This window comes from Oratosquilla oratoria, chromosome 25 (genome assembly GCF_046742065.1).
Source record: "Oratosquilla oratoria isolate Oo_2021 chromosome 25, ASM4674206v1, whole genome shotgun sequence".
Lineage (NCBI taxonomy): Eukaryota > Metazoa > Arthropoda > Malacostraca > Stomatopoda > Squillidae > Oratosquilla > Oratosquilla oratoria.
The window spans coordinates 42,495,068-42,502,567 of NC_134801.1; the positions used below are offsets into that span (position 1 = coordinate 42,495,068).

The following is a 7,500-nucleotide window of genomic DNA, read 5'->3' on the forward strand; positions in this document are numbered from 1 at the left end:
TTCTCAGCAGTGACTGCCATATGCCCCAGCAGTCCCAAAAGTGCTTAATATGATAAAGGTAATGGTTTCGGCTGCAGTTACTCAGCGCCTCGTGGCGTAGGCACCTCACCTTCTTCCTTTTAACCTACTTTATCCTCTTGTTTTTATTTTTATTGCCGTAGTAATTTATTCAAATTCCTCCTCTCTGCCTCTGTTATATTCCATGTTTCTGCATCATATAGTGCTGTCGGCACAATCACTCCTTCATACAATCTCCTCTTAGCATCCATTTCCAAATGTCTATTTCTCATTACACTTTTTAATCTTCCAAGGCATTTACTTGTTTCTCTCAATCTACATTCTACCTCCACCTCCACTCTTCCCTTTCCCGACACATTCGCACCCAAGTATCTAAAGCTGTCCACTTCCTCCAGTCTCTCTCCCTTAATACTCACTTCTAATTTGCTACCACATTCTCCCGTTGTACATCTCATCACCTTACTTTTACCCACATTTATCTTGAACTTCTTTCGCACAACTTCCCAATCTCTGTCACTAACTTCCTTAATCCCTCCTCTGATCCTGCTAAAAGCGCAGTGTCATCAGCAAACAACAACTGGCTTATCTCCCATTTGTCTCCATTTTCTTTAACCACCTCCAATCCACCAATGCATCAGGTGTTCCATTGAGAGAGAAGAGGCATCTCCTACCTCACCACCTCCATCACTACCACCAGCTGATGGTCCACCTCTGCGCGAAGAAAGTGAAAAAAATAGCCACGGGAAATGTGTTAAGCGAACTGATTATGGACTGAAGGGAGAAGGAAGAGGGGATGAAAAAAAGGAAAAGGAGACGAAGAAAAGGGAGAAGGATAAAAACAGAAAAAAAAAGAGGAAAAGATTGAGGAAGATACAGTCTTAGAGAATATGTGGTGGACAGAAGGGATAGGTGAAAGGGGGGGAGTTAGGAGAGAGAGAGAGAGAGAGAGAGAGAGAGAGAGAGAGAGAGAGGTAAGGTAGTCAGAGAGTGGATAAAAGCGTAGATGAGTCGATCAGGTCATATTTTTGGCCCTCCCGGTCCGCAGTGCCAAGTGCCAAGGAGGAAATACGCTCGTTTTTTTTTTTTTTTTTTTTTTAATAGTATTTTCGTTCAGCCGTTTTTGTGAATAGTGCCCTTGTCAGGAACTATCTTTGTATTATTTGTTCGTTTTTACTTGATTTATTTACTACTGCAGTTAGTAGTAGTATTTTTGTTGCTCTTGTTGTTATCATTTTGTTTTGTCAGTGTGGTTTCAGTTCTGTTGGTTTCCCTCTTCTCTCTCTCTCTCTCCCTCTCCCTCTCCCTCTCTCTCCCTCTTTCTTTCTCTTCCTTTTTCCCTCTCTCTCCCTCTTTCTTTCTCTTCCTTTTTCCCTCTCCCTCTTTCCCTCTCTCTCTCCCTCTTTCCCTCTCTCTCTCTCTCTCTCTCTCTCTCTCTCTCTCTCTCTCTCTCTCTCTCTCTCTCTCTCTCTCTCCCTCCCTCTTTCTCTCCCTCTTTCTCTCCCTCCCTCCCTCTCTCCTTCCCTCTCCCCCTCCCTCTCCCCCCTCTCAACCTATCTCTCTTTCTCTCTCTCTCTCTCTCTCTCTCTCTCTCTCTCTCTCTCCCTCTCTCTCCCTCTCCCTGTCTCTCTTTTGAAGGAAACCCCGCTATTCGGGTGGCTCTCAAATCTCCCACAGGTCGAGTGCCACTCTCACCACGAAAGAGCTCCGACTCCCACTTTGTGTGTAGGTTAGAAAGGTTTGGGGCGGTTGTGTGTGAGGGGGGGATGGGGGTTTGAGAAGAAGGGAGGATGAGGAGAGGAGGGACGAAAGGAGCTGCTGGAGAAGAAGGGCAAGGAGGAGGGGGGACGACGACGCTAGGAGGAAGAGTTGGAGTTGGAGAGCCACTTGACCCTGGGACCAACACGCCATTCAGGCTGGAGGGTGGGGGAGTGGTGGGGAGGGGGGGGGCTTGAGTGTGTTGGTGGCCTCTCGCCTTGCAAGGCCTTTCCGAAGGTTCTCGAGTGCTGTGCTGGTTCCTCCTGTGAGGTTCTTTTCTTTAGAGGGTGCCACAAGTGCGGCTGGGCTGGCGCCCTCGACGGTAGTCATAGTAACAAGGGAAAGTGGCACCTGACACGGAAGGAATGAAGCCGTGCCCCTTGGGGGGTAAGGAGTGGAGATGGGGGAGGTTTGGGGGGTCCCTCACCTGAATAAAACCGCCCGTCCCCTGTGCCAGCCAGAATGAAATTTATAAGAACCTTCGCCGCTGCCACCAGTTTAAGTAACCTGCATGGCGATTTTTTTTTTTTTTTTTTCAGACTCGAAGTTGAAAACACTATCGATTTATTTTTAAGTTTCGATCTGTCATCAAACCTAACCTAAATTAACCTAACCTAATCTAACCTAACTCAACCAAACCTAACCTAACCTGACCTGACCTAACCTAACCTTAGATTAACCTAACATAATCCAAACAAACCTAACCTAAATTAAGCCAACCCAACCCAGCTCAACCCAATCTAACCTAACCCAATCTGCCCACGTAGCGTGTTAATATCTCAAACCTGATGACAAACCCATGAAAATGTACTTCGAAATCATTGTCGTTAATTCAACCAAACCTGAATTAATTTAGAAACGTATCAATAAATAGATAAAAAAAAATTAATAACCTAGCTAACCTGGGGGACTAGTCCTTTGTAGTGAAGTTGTTTAGTTACCATATCTAATTTATTCTTGTCCGATAATAAATCCTCATAAGGGTAATGTTATTGTATGGCGTTACCTTAGAATCTATTTTTGTCATATATATATATATATATATATATATATATATATATATATATATTATATATATATATATATATATATATATATATATATATATATATATATATATATATATATATATATATGATGTGATGGTATCGTACCATTGTAATTATTATAGTTACGTACTGCGTTGTAGCATCGTACAGTTATTGTTGTTTATTATACTTGAAAAAATTTTTGTTTGTTTTCCATTACATAATTATCAGAGTTTTGTTGTATATTAATTTTATTATTGTCATTGTATTATTTAATTGCAATTCCTTTTGTAAGGAGAACCAAGCGAACCGTGTATGTTATATATATATAAGATAATTTTGGCTTAGATAAATGTCTGCTAGTGTACTGTTGCCGTATATTATTTTAATATATATATTTGTCCCATATTAAGGCAGTGCTAATATAATATATATACATATTGTGTGTGTGTGTGTGTGTGTGTGTGTGTGTGTGTATGTATGTGTGTATTTGTGTGTGAGTGTGTGTGTGTGTGTGTGTGTGTGTGTGTGTGTGTGTGTGTGTGTGTGTGTGTGTGTGCGTGTGTATGTAAAAAGTATACACAATTATGGCGTGTACCCATTAATTTATTGATGGAATTTTATGAACACCGTTTTCTGTTGAAAATATTTCTTTCCTAAGTGTCGTACACGATATATGAAAATATTAATTCCATCAACGATGACAAAAATTTGCTAATGATATTTTTTTCATTTACAGGTGAGGTGAAATGCGGCTTCTGTAGTGGTAAGTACTACGGGGTGGGGAATAAGGTAAACATGTTAAGGGCCTGCAGGTGTATGAGGAAAATACTCAACGTAGTGGAGCAGGTTCTGTGGTCGGTGATATCCCTGGACAAGGGAGACTTGATTTTGGTTTTCAAGACTTCCAAGGAAATGGAGGACCGTGTTTAGGATATTTTTCACACGAAGTAGTTCCCAGGCAAGATATAGTGGATGCGAGAATCTTCCTGTCGCTTTAATTCATTGGACAGCACATGTCCTGCCAGTGTTATAAATGTATAAGTACACACACACACACACATACATACACACACACACACACACACACACACACACACACACACACACACACACACACACACACATATACGTCACTGTAACTTTGTTACGGGTTAGCTGGGTTCGAATCCTCGGCTCGTCCACGTTTCAATTTCCAACGGATGCCTCCATCGAGCGACTCTGCCTCGACTGCGATGGCATGGAATTAAAAGTGATTTGTGGTTGAAAAAAAAATATTAATTGATCACTGGGAACCATTCGGTGTGTATGTATGTATGTATGTATGTATATATATATATATATATATATATATATATATATATATATATATGTATATATATACATATATATATATATATATATATATATATATATATATATGTTTTTTTTTTTTTTTTTTTTTTTTTTCTCATTTACTCTTCTGTCATGGGTTCCACCTTTACAAATAAGAACCTCACACCCCCAAATCAAAGACGAATTCACAATCCTCCACAAAAAAAATAGATAAAAATAAATAGAAAAAAATAACAAAAGAAAACCAAATAAAACGAAAACGAAAGCAAAACATAAATGACAAGGAAGAGAGGGACGAAAATCGCCCTGTCCTCTTCCTCCTCCCCCTCCTCCCCTGACACCAGCGAGGAGCGCAAAAGTACAAAGCTGTCGAGTTCCTAACAGCAACCAAATGCAATTAAAGTCCCCAGGCTCCTCTCAACACTCGTTCGCCCGTTCTCCCTGCAGGTGTCCCTCTCCCTTTGTTGTTCTTGTCCCAACTCTTTCGCTCTTCTTCCCTTGCCTTGTTCCATCGCTTCCATTTTCCCTCCCACCCTGGATGTTATCTTCTCTTTATCCTGTACCAACAGTTTTGCGCCCCCTATACTAAAAAAAAAAAAAAAAAAAGTTGTCCTTCACATTTTCCTTTTTTTCTTCTTCTTCTTCTTTTTCTTCCTCTTCTTCTATTTCCTCTTCTTCTTCTTCTTCTTCTTCTTCTTCTTCTGCACTCATCAACAAAGCACCGGATGCGTGTTTTTAGACCTTACTAAAGCGTTTGACTTGTTCCACCTCAGTTATAGGGATACATCAATCAACAAAGAGGGGGGAAACGAGTGATTGGTGTGTATTAAAAGAACGTTTTGTTATTCATGGTAAATATGTTTGTTCTTATACTCGTGGGGTTTGGCAGCACCGATATTTTGGGTTGGTTTCAAACGCTCACCAAAGCGAAAATCCGAAGTGGTGTCTGTCCTTAACTCGCAGAGGACGATGGCAGAGCTACGTCTGAATTCTGATCGTGGTTGGGTCTGCTACGTGTCCCATGACTCCTGAAGAGTTCCTCTTCCTCCCTCTTCCTCCTCCTCTTCTTCCTCCTCCTCCTCCTCCTCTTCCTCCTCCTCCTCCTCTTCCTCTTGTTCTTCCTCTTTCTGATCCTTTCCTTCTTCTCCCCTCCCATTCCTTTTATCTTATCCTTCACCTGCCTTTCCGTGTCCCTTTCGGATCTCTTCTTGTAGTCATTTCCATACTTGCCTTGTCTGTGGTGACTGTTGTTATCGGTATCAACTTTGAACAGTGGATAGGGGGATTCTCAGATGAATAGAATTTCTTGGTGTCAGCAGAGAGGGAGAGAGATAGAGAGAGAGAGAGGGAGGGAGAGAGAGAAAGAGAGAGAGAGTTCGCTGTCTTCAGAGGAGTATAAGCTCCCTTATCTGAATAAAATTTGCTTTGCTGAAGAGTTGATAAGATATTTGAGAACGATAGCCGACCACCTACATCGTTGGATTAAATCCTCCACGGCTTGTTTTGTTTTATTTTATTCTATTTTACTTTATTCTTTGGCTATTGCTCACTTTCTCTCTTTCTCCCCTTCTCTCTCTTTCTCCCTCTCTTTTTCTCTCTCTCTCTCTCTCTCTCTCTCTCTCTCTCTCTCTCTCTCTCTCTCTCTCTCTCTCTCTCTCTCTCTCTCTCTCTCTCTCTCTCTCTCTCTCTCTCTCTCTCTCTCTCTCTCTCTCTCTCTCTCTCTCTCTCTCTCTCTCTCTCTCTCTCTCTCTCTCTCTCTCTCTCTCTCTCTCTCTCTCTCTCTCTCTCTCTCTCTCTCTCTCTCTCTCGTGTTTTCTTTCCTTTTATGTTTCCTTCTTCCTCCTGTCGTAGGTATACTGTTACACTCAAATTTCTTTCACGTTCCTTTCCTTTTGTGTCTTCGTCGTATTCTTCTTCCCTTTTTCTTACCTGTTTTACTTCCCCTCCACGCCGTGTTTCTCTACTCTTTGTTGGACAAGAGCCATGCCTCACTGGAGTCTGTGTTGTGGGTCTTTCTGTTCATGTTTCCCTGTTTATTTCCGTTTCTTCCTTCTTCTTCTTCTTCTTCTTCTTCTTCTTCTTCTTCTTCTTCTTCTTCTTCTTCTTCTTCTTCTTCTTCTTCTTCTTCTTCTTCTTCTTCTTCTTCTTCTTCTTCTTCTTCTTCTTCTTCTTCTTCTTCTTCTTCCTCCTCCTCCTCCTCCTGATCCTCTTACTTCTTCTTCTTCTTCTGTAGGTACAGTTAGATATATCCAGTTGCTGGTTCGCCAGAGAGAGAAAACACACACACACACACACACACACACACACACACACACACACACACACACACACACACACACACACACACACACACACACACACACACACACACACACACACACACACACACACACACACACACACACACACACACACACACACACACACACAGGCACACTAGGTGGACGTGTGTACCTCGATCTAGAGAAGGCCTTTGATAAAATACCTCAAGGTCGACCTGTTTAGAAACTGGAGTATATTGGAGGATTGGAGGAATGAGAGGTAAACTACTCGAATGGATGAAAGGCTTTCTGAAGAGCAGGTACTTGAGGACAGCATTAAAGGATGAGACGTCAGGATGGAGAGCAGTGACCATCGGAGTCCCACAAGAGTAGGTGTTAGCACCTATAGTGTTTCCTATGTTGATTGCATCATGGAAGGTACAACAAGCTATGTTTATATGCATACACATGATGCAAAGGTCATGAAAAGGTCTGTCAGATGTTGTAAAAGCGTCTAGACACTATATATGCCTGTAGCCAAGAATGGAAAATGAACTTCAATACTGAAAAACTGCAAGGTATTGTAAATGGGCAATAACTCAGACAGACCGTCACTGACCTATTCTATCGGAAACAGATTCATTATAGAGGCAAAAGAAGAGGAAGATCTTGGAGTGTTGATAAAAGACAACGTGTTACCTGACAAACACACCAAGACTAAGGTAAATATGGATGGATTTTTTTCAGAACATTGAAATGTTCTTTATAATATTGTTGAAGAGATCATAAGAAAGCTTACAGAAATCCTAACCCGTCCAAGACTGAAGTTCCTAGCATGGCAGTTAAGCCATACGAGGAGAGACTAAAAACAATAGGTCTACCAACGTTGAAGGATCGAAGAGAAAGAGATGATGTGTTGAGAGTGGAATACATTGACAGAAAGTATTTCCTGATTAAGAATGGGAGGGCTTTACGGGGGCATCAGAATAAATCGAAAAAAAAAGACTAAATGCCTAAACAAGGTAATGAATCTTTATTTACAGATGGATAAATATTTGGAATAGCCTTGAAGGTGATATAAACCAAACTGGAACCATACTTGA

General features: G+C 41.4%; 1 protein-coding gene across 5 annotated transcripts in view; it reads left to right on the forward strand.

Annotated features, from left to right (window-relative positions):
- The window catches only part of Kdm3 (Lysine demethylase 3), a 1,114,672-nt gene that overhangs the window by 640,779 nt on the left and 466,393 nt on the right, over positions 1-7,500 (forward strand). The gene's annotated exons all lie outside the window — the stretch shown is intronic.